We start from the raw sequence: 16,752 nt of genomic DNA on the forward strand, positions 1-16,752 counted from the left end.
GAGAGACCACGTTTGTTTATCCATTCGGCAATCAGTGGACATCAGGGTTGTGTTCACGTTTTATCCACTGTGCATAATGCTATCTGATATGAGCATTGGTGTGCAAATATCTCCTGAAGACCTCACTTTCAAATCCAGACTGTTCTCCACCTCGGATGCTCCACTTTACATTCCCGCCAACAGCGCACCCGCGTTCCAGTTTCCCCACATCCTCACCAACATTAATGATTTTCTGGGGGTTGTTTTGTGTTGTTACAGTAGCCATGCTAACGGGGTGAGGTGGCGTCTCAATGTAGGGAAAGGAATGTCTTTAAAAAGAAACAGAAGCTGGGGTGCCTGGGTGGTTCAGTCGGTTAGGGGTTCAACTCTTGATTTTGGCCCAGGTCATGAACTCGGGGTCATGGGATCGAGCCCTGGCTCGGGCTCTTCTGCTTGATATTCTCTTTCTTCCTCTCCCTCTGCCCCTTCCCCTGCTTGTGCTTTTAATTCTTTAATTAATAATTAATTAGATAAAATCTTTAAAGAGAAACAGAACCCAGTGGAGATAGCGAAGAGGAGATGGGTTCTGGTGTATGCCTAAGACTGCGCTGGATGCACAGTATACAAAGATGGCCCCGTCCTGCCCTTGGGGATCTCATGATCCAGTGTCGGGAATTTTACAAGAAAAACAGGAACTGAAGCTCTGTCTGGCCAGGAGCTTTTGGTTAATCGCAGCCACTCGTTTTGGCCTGGCCTTCACTCCCACAGATAGCCAACGATTCCCAGAGAGGGATTTGAGGCAGTTGGGATTCATTCCAATCCATTTCTAAAGCAAAGAAAACAACTCAAATCACTCTAGCATGAGGGAAGAGAATCATGATTTTCAGATAATGTCATTGTTACTGCTTTTCAGAGTTTTGTATGTTATTTTATTGCCTTGACAAAAGAAAATTATCCCTAATTCCTCCCTTAAGCTCCACAGAGTGTAAATATATGTCTCCCTTGACCCCAAGTGGAAACATGAATGAAGGGAATTATGACTTAAAGCTGTATAAGTTAATTAGCACCAGAATAATGCTACACAAACACACACATACACGCTCACAACCAAATCCATTGTCTTAGAACAAAAATCATTCCTTCTTACAGGTAAGACTTATGTCAGCTGGGGCACAGTTAGTCTAGGCTGGGCTGGGCTGAGCAGGTCTGCAGTGGGCTGCCACCCCTGGAGTGGACCAGGGTATCCTCAGGTCCGGGTGACTCTTCTCCACATGTCTCTCATCCTTCTTGGACCAGTGGTCCAGTCAGACATGTGCCTCTTGTGGCAGGAGCAGAGGCACAAGAGGAAAAGCAGATGTGCCATACTGATGTTCCCTGAGGGATATTGGCCAAAGAAAGTAGAGCTCAAAGACAAAATATGAGAATTGAACAGTGGCATGGGGGTAGGTGCATGGAGGAGAGAAGAACAGGGGCCATTCCTTCGGTCAACAATCTCAGCTACCATTTCCTGCCCCTTCTCTACTTGTGTCCACTTTCTGCAGAAACTGGAAGGAGAGCTCTATCCTCCATGATTCCAGGCCAACGAGAATTAGGTTGTTCCATTTCCTCCTCCTTTTGTGGATATTCTCCCTTCTGCCATATAGAGCATCCTTTTTCTGGCCCTCTCATTGTGAAAACTGAAGTTGCTCTCAAATTGAAATAACTTTGACTCCAAGAGAATACAGAAAATATTCAACTGTGTGCAGAGTAGTAAAAGCACTCCTTCTTCTTTCTCTAAGAACTTTTCCTGGGAAGCAGTATCCTGTGCTCACTTAGGTCACAAGTAGCTCTGAGGACCAGGAATAACAGCATCCAGGCACCAGCGACAGCAAAGAACTCTTCTAAATGGCAAACTAATCAGCTAAGATGAATGGCAAGGTCCACGTGTGACTCATTTTCCATCCAGAATGTGCATCCTTAGGACAATACAAATAAATTCTCTCAATTGCCCCCAGTCTTGGGACATATGTAGAGAATGTGCTGGTTTTGCAGAAGAATTTAAATTAGTAAGTGTGACCTTCCAGTGACTCGTCCTGCACTCTCATGAATTTGTTCTGTTTGCTAACAATGCTCTAGTGAGAGACACTCTGGAAGTTTCTGGCATGAAAACCCACAAATTTGGCATGATTTTATAATTCGAGGGGTCTATTAAAAATAAAGCAGGGACTGTAACTTCCCAGGGTGCCTTCCCTGTTTTGGTGGTGTTTGGAAATTATTCATAAAATACATTTTGGAGTTAAAATCCCCTCCTTTTTTTCCCAAAAGCAAATTCTTTGGTGGTGTTATTAAACACTAAGTAATGCCCTGACAAATTGCTGATGAATACTTCCTGCAGACCCAGCTGTGTGAACAGCATTGCTAGTGGGGAAATGAGAATGTTTTCTGATGCCTTATGGAGCCCAAGCTGCAAAACTAATATTTCTATGTTCATTTCTTTCTATTTTCTTCTGTTGTGCATGATATTGGAGGCACAGCAGTTGGAATTTGACAGGAAGGGAATATTTAAAACACAGACAAAATGGCTCTCTTCTCTCTAGCATGTCAGTTAATTTGTGAGAATCTGTCAGCCACTGACATTGGCCCTCTTCTTGGGATTCTCAGTTTTGCTCACACCTCCTAAAATAAAGCTAATATACTCAGTACACAACATATTAAATTCTGCAAGTGACACCGAGTCGAACTATGATATCTAATGAAGCTTCCCTCCTGGACTGCAAGCTGCTTGCCCTCAAGGACCTTGTCCATTCTCTTCATTGTTCTCTTCAGTATTCTGCCCATTGTAGGTACTCAAAAAAAAATATTCGTTGAATAAATAAATGAATGGTGGCTATACATCATCACTTCTATTCTGAAAGTATTTCAGCCTGTTGAGAAACCTCCTTAGCCATATGATGAATCACTGACTACGGAGAAAATGTTCTAACTCTAGCTGGCATTCAAGGCTTTCCAGGTTCCAGCTGACCATCTTTATAGCTGCCATATGCTCTCTGGGTGCTACTCTATGGAAACAGTACGGTGCAGCAATTGAGGGCTAGTGTTGATGTCCTGCTAGGACCTGGTTCAAATCACAGCTCCATTTACAATGGCTGTGCTGCCTTGAGAAAATTCCTCAGCATCTCCCATTCTCAGTTTCTGTATCTGTTAGAGAAAATAATAACAAAAACTTCATCTGGTCCATGCGAGGTTTAAATGCGTTAACCTATGTGCAACCAGTACTTTGAACAGATGTGAACATGGTCATAACAAAATTCAGTTATATATTTTTTTCCTGTTGTCCTTTTAAAATGTACTTGTTGGGAGTAATCTCTCCTTGCTCCTTATAAAAGAGGAAAAGTCAGTTCCTGTCTTCAAGACAATCAAGGTTTGTTCAAGGAAAGAGGTAAAAGGCTAGTGATGGAAATACAAGACAGACCCAACTGCTCTGTCTCCCAACTTCAGGGAATCCATTCCAGAGTTCTCTCATGGGTCCTGTCAGCCTGGGGGCGGGGGGCTTAATTATCGTTCCTTTCACAGAATTATCTCTCTGGTCACCTGAATTTCTTTCTTTCTTTTTTTTTTTTTAAGATTTATTTTTTTATCTTAGAGAGAGTGGGGGGATGGGGAACAGGGAGCGAGAAACTTAAACAGACTCCTCACTGAGTGCAGAGCCCAACACAGGGCTTATGCCACAATCCTGAGATCATGACCCTGAGGTCACAACCTGAGCCCAAACCAAAAGTTAGCTGCTCAACTGCACCACCCAGGCGCTCCCCTGGTCACCTTAATTTCTAAGTGGGAGATGAGGTTCAAGAGCTAATGGAGCAGGTTCTGGATCCTTCCCTTTCAAAACCCCCATAAGCAGCTCACACCCACTGGGGGGTCTGATAGCCACTGTGTTGGCAACTCAGGTAAAACTAGAGCCGGGTGAGCCCCATTATTGTACCTTGTTACAACCCTAAAGCACTTCCCATAACTTTCATATAAGTGCTTCAAAAGCTCCTCGTCATTATTAATGTCCTTGGTAAGTCTGTAGGGAAACTCTCTTCCAGCAGATGTTTCTACTCAGGAGGGCCCTTCCCACATCTTTTCAGCTCAAGATGTGATTTGAATACAGTGCTGGGACACACCTGACAAAGAGGAGGTAGAGGACATCCAACTTAAGACCTAGCGGGATGGGCTGAGAGGAGGGTTGGAGAGAAAAATAGGGAATTCTGCTTGGAGTAACATTTGAGTTGAAGCTGGAAGGATAAATAGCACTCAAACAGTTAGAACAGAGACAGAAGGGTTCCAGCAGGGAAAGGCTACATTGGCAATTAATCTCATATTAACTTATAATATCTCAAGCTATCATTGACGTTTTTCTTTTTCTATGTTTTCTTTCACATGGGAATGGTTTTATTTTCTTCATTACATCCATGAGCAGCATCTACCCACTAAATAAGTGCTCTTTAAAGAGATATATATTCTTTATGTTTCTAGGAAAGATAATGTTATTGGCCCCAAATAGTAAGGATTTCTATAAGCAGATCCCTAAATTCTTTGATTCATATTATTAGTGGGTTGTGATTAAAAGCAGAATCATTGACTATTTTGTTCTGGCATCCTTCTGGATCAGGGTCAGGGTCTATTCAGCTCACCATTATTTATCCCCAGAATCCAGCACCACGTCTGTTCCTCAGGGAAATACTACATGACGAAGTGAATGAACAGGAAGTAATTTGGCCCCTTAATGAATATACCAGCTGGTCAGAAAATTCTGAAGCTCACCAATCCCTGTGTTTGTTTTCTTCTTGAGCACTTAGCAAAATCTGAGCATAGAGCAAAATTGTATCTCTCAGCCCTTTTATAGTGAAGCTGTTATAACATGGCTGAGTTATGGCCAAGAGAATGTGGGCAAAATGGTGGGCATCACTGTCAGAACTGTACCATACACACCTCATATGCACAATCTTTTCTCCTCTCCTCTCCTCTCCTCTCCTTTCCTCTCCTCTCCTCTCCTCCCCTCTCCTCATCTCTTCTCTTCTCTTCCCTCTATAAAGGTCCATGGAGACCTCATAATGAAGGTTATGATGGAAGGAACCTGAGTCTCTAAATAACTACATGGAACAGATCTCCATCTATCCCTCCATGTCAGTCAAGAAAGCATTGGAGAAAAGTAGAGAATACTTATACTCAGGAAGATGAGGCACATAGATGAATTTTAATTGTTTATTTTTTAAAGATACAGTTTTACTTTGATAACAAGTATCTTCCATTTATGGTAAATTTATTTGCATGAGTGGCAAAAACTTTCTTTATCAAATAAATATATTCAACTAAAATATTAAGTAAATAATATGTGGATCTGCATATGACAAAATAAAATTTAAGAATGGAATTCCAGGCAATATTGCCTTAGAAAAGTATAATTTTGAACCTCATTGGCTTTATCACTGTGATTTTTTTTTTTTTTTTTTTGAGATCACTATTCTGTGAGTGGGCAGAGAATGGCTCCTCCACGGGGATGATATGTCTTCCAGGGTACAGTGAGGAAAGCAGAAACTATAAAGGTATTTCAACAGAGAGAATTTAATGTAAGGAATTAGTTTAAAGGGTGTTGGAAAATTGGGGGCGCCTGGGTGGCTCAGTGGGTCAAGCGTCCACCTCTTGATTTCAGCTCAGGCCATGAGACTGAGCCCCGCATTGGGCTCTGCCCTGGGTGTGGAGCCTGCTTAAGATTCTCTCTCTCTCTCTCGCTCTGCCCTTCCCCACCCCTGTATCCCTCTCTAGATAAATAAATAAATAAATAAATAAATAAATAAATAAATAAATAAAGGGTATTGGCAAATTGAAAATCTAAAGGAGGGCAGTGATGTCACATAGATATAGTAACCACACCCATGAGAAGGTGGAGGAACTGAGGAAGTGATTGAAGTTACAAGAATCTAGAAAAATCCTTTAGGAATAGCCCCCATGGAGCTGGTACTCAATCCTGAGGATGAAGACTGGCTGGATTTAGCACCATAGATGCTTGGCAGAGGAATGATCATTACCTTGAATGGTCCCATATCCCTAAGGGGACATATAAGGCCACTTTTGGGTGTACCCCTGATTTTCTAATTGAGTAACAAAGGAGTGATGGATCCTTGGTCCCTCTACTTAACCTCAGTATCAAACTGCCGCTCATTTTAGGGAAAATACATCATGCTATGATTTTTCCATCATAAAACCTTCCTTTTCACTATGTAAGGACAATTTCTGCCTCGGTATTCTTCCCTCTAGCTGACAGTCAGATTGGTCAACAGGTACCTGATAGGTGATCTAACAACCCTAACAACAGAGCCAACCTCCTGGCCAGGGCAAAATTGGCCATGGATAGAGACAAAGTTGATGCCTCATGGATGACTCATGGGGTGGGACCACTCTGGTGATATTTCAATGCCCGATTTCCCCTTTTTTGTTGTTCTGTATTTAATAGGAAAAACAAAGCAAACCCATAATAATAACGTTAACTATATGAACCTACATAGCAGAAATATATATGCTTAGAAATCCAATCACTCCCCTGAAGATTTTTTTTTTTTAATTTCACAACACAGAAATCCAATCACTTTTTTTTGTATAAAATGATTTTGCAACAATACTGGCAAAAATTTAGGGGCCAAAGTGATACTTCCAACCTATGAGGTTGGGCCAGGAACAGGTTTGGGAAACAGGTGTTACTGAAATTTTGTTTACAAAGACACGGAACTTAGTCATTCAGAACATGAGCTCCAAAGACAGAATTGGGTGGGCTTGAATCATAACTCTGCAGCATATTAGGGGGGAAAAGTTACTTAACTTCACTGTGATTCAGGTTTCTCGTCCGTAAATGAGGTTAATAATAGGAGGACTTTGATGAAGATTGAGTTCATGTGTATAGAATGTGTCGTATTCTTTTGTGCTCCCTCATACACACACATTTGAAACCCAAAATAAGATCATGATAATAATAAATTAAGAGTCACAACCCATATAAACTGCATTTAACATGCCATTCTCTATGCTAAGTGGTTTTTATACAGTTTCAGGACAAGTCTATGACATAGAAATCGTTAGCCTGGAGTCTGATTTTTCTATAACAGAGGAAGCTATGATTCTTTTAAACCAGAAATAGAAATCTGTACAAGGTACCAAAATGCAAGTAATGGATCTGGGATTTGAAGACTGGTTTCTCTGATTCCAAAGCTTCTGTTTTTAAATCACTGGCCTCCATTGCCTCAATCTTCAGTTATAGAAAAATTTTAAAATAAATTATAGTATATCCATACAAAGGAAACTTGTGCAGTTATAAAAAGTAGTGTTACAGAAGTATTATTACTTGTATTAAAAGAGAGACAAGCTATAATCTTTGAAAAAGAAACAGATTGCAACATAGAATGTTTACTTTGATCACATTTTTCTTAAAAATGCAAATGTATGTGTACTCAGAAAAAAAATTGAAGGTGTTTATAGAAAAGTGAATGATGATTATCTCTGACTGAAGAATTGGGGTATTTATTATCTTTTGGAGAACTATGTTTATTTTTATAAAAGTGAACATACATTACCCTGGAAACCCACTTATATTTTTTTTCTTTAAATCACTTAATTTTGTAGATTGCTATGTTGGAAATGCATGTAGCCATTTAGAAGCATACTTGAATAAATATTTCATTAAATTGGAAAATATTCGTGACACAGTGGACATACTATAATCATGCTTTTCACTATGATCCCAGTTTTATTATAAACAATAAATATAGGGGCGCCTAGGTGGCTCAGTCAGTTAAGCATCCAGCTCTTGATCTCAGCTCAGGTCTTGATCTCAGGATCATGAGTTCAAGCCCCGTGTTGCACTCCACACTGGGCATGGAGCCTACCTAATTAAAAAAAAAAAAAAAAACACTAACGAATATAAATATAATTTTAAATATTTTAATTTTAAATATTACTGAAAGCAAAATATTATGTGTTGGAAATATAATTTTAAATATTACTGAAAGCAAAATATTATGTGTTGGAAAGCTCTGGATATGAAATTCCAACTGTTTTTTTTCCTTATACTTTTTTATAATTTTCTAACTTTGTAGAATTAGAAGAAACATGATCAGAGTATGCATTCTATTTTACAACCTGCTGTCAGAGTAGCACACCCAGATGAGGAGTATGTTACCTACAAAATCCAAATAGACCCACAGGCATTGTGCTTCTTACTTGGTCATAAGAACAACCAGATGCAACTAACCATCCTTCACCTTGGAAGGGATATATATATATTTTTTTTTTAAAGTAGGCTCCATGCCCAGCATGGAGCCCAACCTGCGGCTTGAAGTCATGACCCTGAAATCAAGATCTCAGATGAGATCAAAAGTCGGACGCTTAACCGAGTCACCCAGGCGCCCCTTTGAAGTGATATCTCAAGATGCCCCACACCACTGGGCCCCTAGAAATTTCACAGAGGTAGAAGTTCCCAGAATATTAATCAGATTTATTGTCCATCCTCTGACACACAAATTTCTCCCCCAAAACTCTAGAGTGGTTGCTACTTCTTGCTCACTGGGTCCAATCAGTATGATGTCATCAATGTAATAGACCAATGTGACATCATGGGGAAGGGACAGGTGATCAAGATTCCTGCAAACTACATTATGGACAGTCAATATACCTCCGAGGCAGGACAGTGAAGGTACATTGCTGGCCTTGCCAGCTGAAAGCAAACTGCTTCTGGTGGTCCTTGTGGACAGGTCTGGAGAAAAATGTGTTTGCCAGATCAATAGCTGCCTACCGGGTAGTAGGGAGTGTGTTAATTTGTTCAAGCAATGAAATCACATCTGGTGCAGCTGCTGCAATTCACCACCTGGCTAAACTTATGACAACCCACTGTCATTCTCCAAAAATTACTTGTCTTCTGCACAGGCCAAGTAGGAGACTTGAATGGGGAAGTAGTAGGAATCACCAGTCCTGCATTTTTCAAGACCTCGATTGTGGCATTAATCTCTGTAATACCTCCAGGGAAGTATTACCTTCAATTTATGATTTTCCTGGGTAGAGGCAGTTCCAGTGAATTTCACATGGCCTTTCTCACCATAATGGCCCTCACTACATAGGCCGGAAACCGACGTGGGGATCTGCCAATGGCTAACTCTGTCTATTCCAGTTATGTATTCTAGAACTGGGGAATTAACCACAGAATGGCTAAGGGAACCCACTGGACCCACTGTGAGATGAACCTGAGCTAAACCTCCATTGGTCACCTGACCTGTCTATGCTCCAGATGTGACTGGAGAGCATAGTGACACTTGGGGTCTTCTGGAATCAGTGTCAGTTCAGAGTCAGCATCCAGGAGTCCTCAGAATGTCTGATTATCTCCTTTTCCCCCATGCCCAGTTACCCTGGTGAAAGGCCAGGTACATCCCTTTGGGGAAGGCTGAGAGATAAGTTAATAGTATATATACTTGGCTGGGTTGAGGGATGCCCAGATGGCTAGTAAAACATTGCTCTGGATATGTCTGTGAAGGTGTTCTGGAAGAGATTAGCATTTGAGTTAGACTGAGTAAAGAGGGCTGTCTCACCAGTGCAGGTGGGCATCACCCAACCCATTAGGAGCCTAAACAGAGCAACAGGGCAGATGAAGGGTGAATTCACTCTCTGCTTGAACCGAGATATCCATCATTCTCCTGCCCTTGGACATCAGCTCTCCTGGTTCTTGGGCTTTCAGACCCACACTAGGATTGATACCATTTGTCTCTGTTTCTCAGGCCTTTGGACTTGGGCTGAATTATACCACCAGCTTTCCTGGTTGTCCAGTTTCAGAGGGCAGATTATCGGACTCCTCAGCCTACATAACTGAGTGAGCCAATTCCTGTAATAAATGTCCTCTCATATGTATACATGTATATCCTATCATTTCTGTTTCTCTAGAGAATCCTGACTAATACACGGAGACTCGGACCTCTGAGATCAAGGGACCAGCAGATCAGGTGTCTGGTGAGAACCAATCTCCTGGCTTGTCGATGGCAGTCTTTTTATCTTTTTATCTGGCAGAGAGTGAAAACAAGAACGCTAAGAACACTAATTATATAGAATCTTCTCCTTATAAGAACATCTCCCATGGTGCCACCTCCAAACACCATCACACTGGGGATTAGGGTTTCAACATAGGATTACAAGAGGCTGCAAACATTCAGTGCATAGCAGGGGACAATCGGGGGGAGTTAAGCTCTAGACAGAACTCTGATGAGGTCAAGTGATGTGAGAGGTATCTGTGCAATTGGTACATCCCCAAAATCACTTTAGATGGCAAATCTGCTTTGTGAAATAAATGGACATGGGCTGAATATATAAATCTACTTTGAAATATACCAGTTAACAACTACATACACATATCTGAGAAGCCATTTTATTAGGACGTGCATTCCTTAATCTATGTTATTTTTGAGTAGGTGCTAAAATTTCAGATAAACTCTGACAAGCATCAGCTCCAGGGTTTCGCTAGTTAGTAAGCCGAATAGTTGTCCATCAAAGAAATGCACTCCATTCTCCCTTTAAAGGAGAACAATTTAACAAGTGGCAGTGGAATTTTTTCTCTTCTTGCATGCAAAAAATATTTAACTTGGCTTGTCACACCTTAATTTCAACTCAAATTGTGTTATTTTTATATTGTTTCGAAACCACCCAGGCGCCATGTCTCAAAATGAGTTGGAACATAATCAATTACTCATCAATGACTAAGAATACTTTTCTTACTCTTCCTTCCTCTACACAGAAGCTGACATTAACTTGAGTAGAGTACAGTTTTGAGGCTTGGTTTTTATGCTTCCTAAATGCATTTGCAAATACATGTGACGTTCCCTGTAATTGAATAATGGAATCAGGAAAGGTTGGTTTATGTCAGAATAGGATTAAACTCCGTCATTATTCTTCTATTTCTCTAGAAAGTGTAGGGCCAAGGTACAGCACCTAAAGTGACCAGTAAAAGTCCAAGCACTTCAATGAAAGAAGATGGTAGGATTGAGAAACATTTGAATATCTTACAATCCTAAACTGGTCTAGATTGTGGAGGGGAACCCTTCCACCTGGACAGTTCTTTGCTGTTCTCAAGTCCTTTCTTGTAATCATTTGGTGCCTACGTCACCATCAGAGAAATGGATTTTTATCTTCATGTGTTTTTTTTTAATTAAGGCAGTATTAAGTGGAGATTAAATTGCAATATGAAAGTGTGTAATTGATCAATTAATAAATCTGCTACTATTTCCAGTTAAATGTCTTTCAGTGATGCTGTTTTACTGTGTCCTCTCTAGCAGCCTTCTGGAATAGGAAGCCAACTGATTTGGGTTCAAATCATGGCTCTGTCACTTTCCTAAACTTAGACAAGGTAATCAACTTAGCTGGGCCACCATCCCTTTTCTCCATTTGTAAAGTGGGTATAAAAAAGGATACTCACCTCATGAGGATATTAGAAGGAGTAAAGATAATGCATAGAAATTGCATATGTAAGTGCTCAATAAATGCTTGGTGTGGTTATTGCTGATGTTGTATAATTATTGTTATCAGTATCCGTAGCTGATTGGCACAGTTTCTGATATTTAATAAGTGATCAATGGATGCTTTTCTTTGCTTCCTCCTCTCCACTCAGGCCTCTCCTTACCTAGCATTCTCTTGAGACCCAGCAAAGGATAGATTCAAACATTCTCTTTGACACTGAATTCAGGTCAGTAAAACAAGGTGAAGCCTTTGCAGGCTGGTGTGGGTGAAGCCCACATATCTGGCTGCCAGGCCACAGTTCTAATTGGTCACCATAATGATTTTAGGAAATAATTACTTTCTTGCAAACAAACTTTACATTTGGCATAAAAAGAGGAATCAATCTTGTGTTCTGAATGGCTGAGCTCTCCCCTATATACAGAACAAGGCTCAGAATGGAAACAAAGCTATAAACAACAGCAACAGAAAATGCAGAAGCCTAGATGTGGAGCACACAAATTCAGCACCTCTGGGAAATTAGACACATAGCCTTCTTTTAATTCAATCTCTCTTTGACTCTAAAGATCAGCCTCATCTGCTTTGTTCTTAAGAAAAATTTACGTTACAGTCAGAATTAAGTTTCCTGATACGGTGTGAATGTGACCCTTGTTCCAGATCTTACCAGCAACTGTAATTTTGGTCATAAATACTTGCATACAAATGTTCAACAAATGCCCTGGGGGAAAGAAGAGGCAAGGAAGTTGACTCCAGCTGTCTAAGGAAGTCATATCGATGACCAGCTTGGGATCATGTCATTGACCTTTGAAAATCCCCATTGCCTGCACCACCAGGCACCTCCAATTAAGCTAGGTTTTGTGTAGCTGTGGTTGAAAATCAAGTGGATAAACAGACTCAAAGCAGGAACTGATACTGGATACTCCCATATTAAGGTGACAATATCACAATTATTTTGGTATTCTCTATGAATATTCTATACGTACATAGGACTTTGTGAAACACTTACATTCTAGCATGTTATCTACTCTTTAAAAATAACCCATGAAAGGTGTTTATTGCGTTCATTTTCATGGAGATGGAAATAGTATCTCAGTGAGGCTGAATTATGTATGTTTGTATGACTTGCCAGGCGAAAGCAAATATGGAGTCAGTTTAGTATGATCATTAACAGAGTGAGTTTGGGAGCTGGAGTCCACCCATGTGGGCTGGAGAATGTCGCTTAACATTCTAAGCCTCAGTTTCCATGTCCGAAAGTGATTATAATAAGGCCTGTCAAGGATTAAATGAACTGATTTGTGTAGGCATTGCTCACAGTGCTTAGGTCACTGTAACAGTAATTGCAAAACAATTGCAATTAGTTTCATTTTTACTCTAATTTAAATTTTTTATGCAATGCATTTTTTTCCTTTTCTGTCCTTAGCCACACATGCATGAAGTCCCTGACATGAGCATTTTCTATAGAGAAATCGAAACAAAATTTTCTATTTCCCCAGCAAAAATAGTCTCTTAAATTAGTTCATGATAATAGACAAAACGATAGAAAACATTTGCAGCACTCACATAACTGTTACATTTGAGTCCAGGTTTTCTGGAATTATATGTGTAGATACTTGTTTAATCCCCACTGAAAACCATTTCCTTTTAGGATGGGCATGCTCAAAACAGCCACACACACACACACACACACGTGTGCGGAGTCTCCTAGATTATTGACTTGAAAAAAATTTTTTTTAAATGTCGAATATCCTCCTGAAAGCTTTCTGACAGCAGGACAAGTTAGATTTTTCACAAAACAGTCTGGCCTCTAAAACAATCAGTTGCAAAATGCCAAAAGTAATCAGGAGGGATGATTCACGACTTCTACACCTGTTCTGAGGTAGAGAGAAGGAACAGTGGGTGGCAATTATGCCAAGCAGCCATTTGGACTCTCCCTCCTTGTTGGCCAATTAACTCTAAAAAAGATCCTTTGAGTTGGTGAGAAAAATGACTTGAGCCTAAGTCTGGAAAATTCACAGGTGGGCATTCATGGGTGCATATTGAAATGTTCCCATCACTAGCCAAAGAGAGAGAGAGAGAGGGTTAGAGAGAAATGCTATAAATAAGTTGGTTGGAATAAAGCTGGCCATTTTTCAAGAGCCAGCCCATACAGGGTTTCTCAAAGCATGGCATATGGCTCATCTTTATGGAAATCACCCAAAGTACTTCATACAAATTCAGATTCCAGCGTCTTGCCTCAGAGGTACTAAATTGGAATCCTGGAGCACAGGGCCTTGAAATCTTCATTTCTAAAAGGAACCCAAAGTGGTACTATGTACAATAATTTACACTCACTGGCTTTGAAGCGCAAAGTAGAGCAGACATGAGCACCTGAATGGGTTGAGTAAGCTTGCAGGCGCATAGGAAGATCCTTTCTGATTATTCAACTTAAAAAAGTCTTCTGTGTTTGGTTGGGCTTCCTTTCAGGTCACTCAGATCCTTTTCTAAATATTTCTCTTCTCCCTGTGTTCACAGTCCCAGGTTCTATCTTAGCACTAGCTCTCGCAGAAAATCTAAGGACCATGACAGGAAGTCACTAAGCCAGGGTGGTAAAATTCCTTTTACATTTCTCATGTTAGTATGTAGTGACTCTTAGGTGCATTGAAAATACGTGCATTATGAGACTGTATGCACACACACACACACACACAAACTTTGAGTGGTCCAAGTATAAAATTTAAAAATACATATTATATATTAATATACATATTATTTTTTTAAAGATTTTATTTATTTATTTGAGACAGAGAGAATGAGAGAGAGCACGAGAGGGAAGAGGGCAGAGGGAGAAGCAGACCCCCTGCTGAGCAGGGAGCCCGATACGGGACTCGATCCCGGGACTCCAGGATCATGACCTGAGCCGAAGGCAGTCGCTTCACCAACTGAGCCACCCAGGCGCCCAATATACATATTATTAATTATATATTATATAATTACAGATTTTCCTTGATTTATGATGGGGATACCTCCCAATAAACCCATCATAAGTTGAAAATAACATAAGTCGAAAATGCACCTAACCTACCCAATATCATGGCTTCTCCATTAGCCTACAGTGGGGCCAAATCACCTGACACAAAGCTTATCCAATAATAAAGTGTTGACTATCTCATATAACGTATTGAATACTGTCCTGAAAATGAGAGATGGAATTGGTCGTATGTGTACTAGCTGGCTGCCAGTACCTCTCGGTTATTGACCCTCATGATCGCATGGATGACTGGAAGCTGCCACACCCCAGTATCATGAGAGAGGGTCATACTGCATATTGCTAGCCTGGAAAAAGATCCAAATTCAAAATTAAAAGTATGGTTTCTACTGAACGTATATGACTTTCGTACCTTCATAGTTGGACCATGGTAGCTTGGGGACCATCTGTATATATGTATGTAATTTATACAATAAATTACTTAAATAACTGTTAACTTACATGATTATATGTTATATAATATAATTAATTATATGTTGTGTGTGTGTGTATATATATATACACACACACGTAAAATACAGTTACTTTTATCTTATGTCTTAAAATCTCTTCATATTCTATCAACCTATTCCACAGGATAGCCCAATGGCTGAAACAAGATAATCCTTTTAATAGTATCAATGGGTAGGATGTTTTTCTTCATTCTTGCTTATTAGAAACAATAATCTTTGCCCCATCCTGACAAAGAATATAAAATGCCCTTTGCTCTCATTTAAAAACAAAATCTGGTTTTTTTTCAAATCACTAAATTAACATAGGAAGAGAAATTAAATTATACCTGTGTTGTGCAATTAAAAAAAAAAATCTTCAGGGGCACTTGAGTGCCTCAGTCAGTTAAGCATCTGACTCTTGATTTTGGCCAAAGTCATGATCTCAGGGTTGTGAGATCGAGCCCCGAGTTGAGCTGTGAACTGAGCATAGGGCCTGCTTAAAATCCTCTGTCTCCCTCTTCCCAACTATTAGAATACATACAATTCTAAGCTTTTTTTTCTCCATGTTTTTTAATGCTTGTGCAAAAAACCTGATGGCCAAGGTTCTTTGCATGATGATGACGATGATGACAATTGGCTTCATCTAGCAGATAAAACTCAAGAATTTTACAGCCTCATGGAATAAAGTGAGCACACATATAATTGTGGGAGGCAGTGTGCCCAAGAAAGGGGAAGCAGTGGCTAAAAATTACTCTGCTGCAAAGTGGCTTAAAGCATAGGATTGGATTCCAATCCATGTGTGTGTGTGTGTGTATGAGAGAGAGAGAGAGAGAGAGAGAAACATACATTTAATTAGTATTTTTGCATAAATGTTACATGCTGAATGCAATTCTGCCCCAGTGTTTCCACTGGCAATATATGTTATTTTGCAATTTTAGATACCTTCCTCCTTCTTTTTAACTGCTATATAATGTCCCATGATAAATCGATGGACACCCCAGTGCCCTCTAAATACTTCAGGCTCCTGTTACGGTGACTCTCGTGGCTGTGGGAACTGAGGTAACTAGATCAGGGGAAGTGGTTCTAACAGAGACCCTGTTTACAATCTCAGTGGTTTTAAGTGAGGGGCTGCATGCATTTGAATGCATTTTGAATGTAAAAAAGCAATTAATACATAAAATGTGAATATATGGCCAGATGCAGGGAAGAGCATTATTACCAGATCTAGCGGAAACAAGATTTAGTGAAAAGAGTAGATCATTTTCATGTTTGGGTCCCAGAGATAAATCTGAAATGCTTAGCAGCAATAGAGGTTGGCAGAGAAATACTTTTCCAGCAAAATTCCAATATATTGTTAAATTCTGTTTTTTCCCATGCTCAATGTCCCAGTCCCTGCTAGCCTTGGTAAATACCTATATTACTGCATTGTGCTCCTTCTATTTGGCCACACGTCTGCTTCCTTTAACCAATTCTGAGATTATTTTGAAGGCTTATTCATTTGTGTACCACCTGCATCTTACTGCATTACCTGACACAAAGTGGGTATTCACAAAAGGTTTTGGAGTGAATGAATTAACTAACGCGTAACTTTAGAAAGAATAGTTGAACCATATGACAAATAATTTTAGGGAGGTAGTTTGCCTTGGGATCAAGCAAACCTATGTTTGAAACTGCTCTGAGACTTATCATTTATGTGGTTGGGGAAAAGAAGCTCGCTCAGCCCCAATTTTCTACCTGTAAAATGGGGTTAGTTATAGCACCCTACTTTATAGTAAACTTGCAAGGATTACATGAAATAATGTATCCATATCGGTTAGC

Source organism: Mirounga angustirostris, unplaced genomic scaffold, assembly GCF_029215605.1.
Source record: "Mirounga angustirostris isolate CCGP_5_RB_7025 unplaced genomic scaffold, mMirAng1.0.hap1 SCAF_10, whole genome shotgun sequence".
In the NCBI taxonomy this organism is placed as follows: Eukaryota; Metazoa; Chordata; class Mammalia; order Carnivora; family Phocidae; genus Mirounga; species Mirounga angustirostris.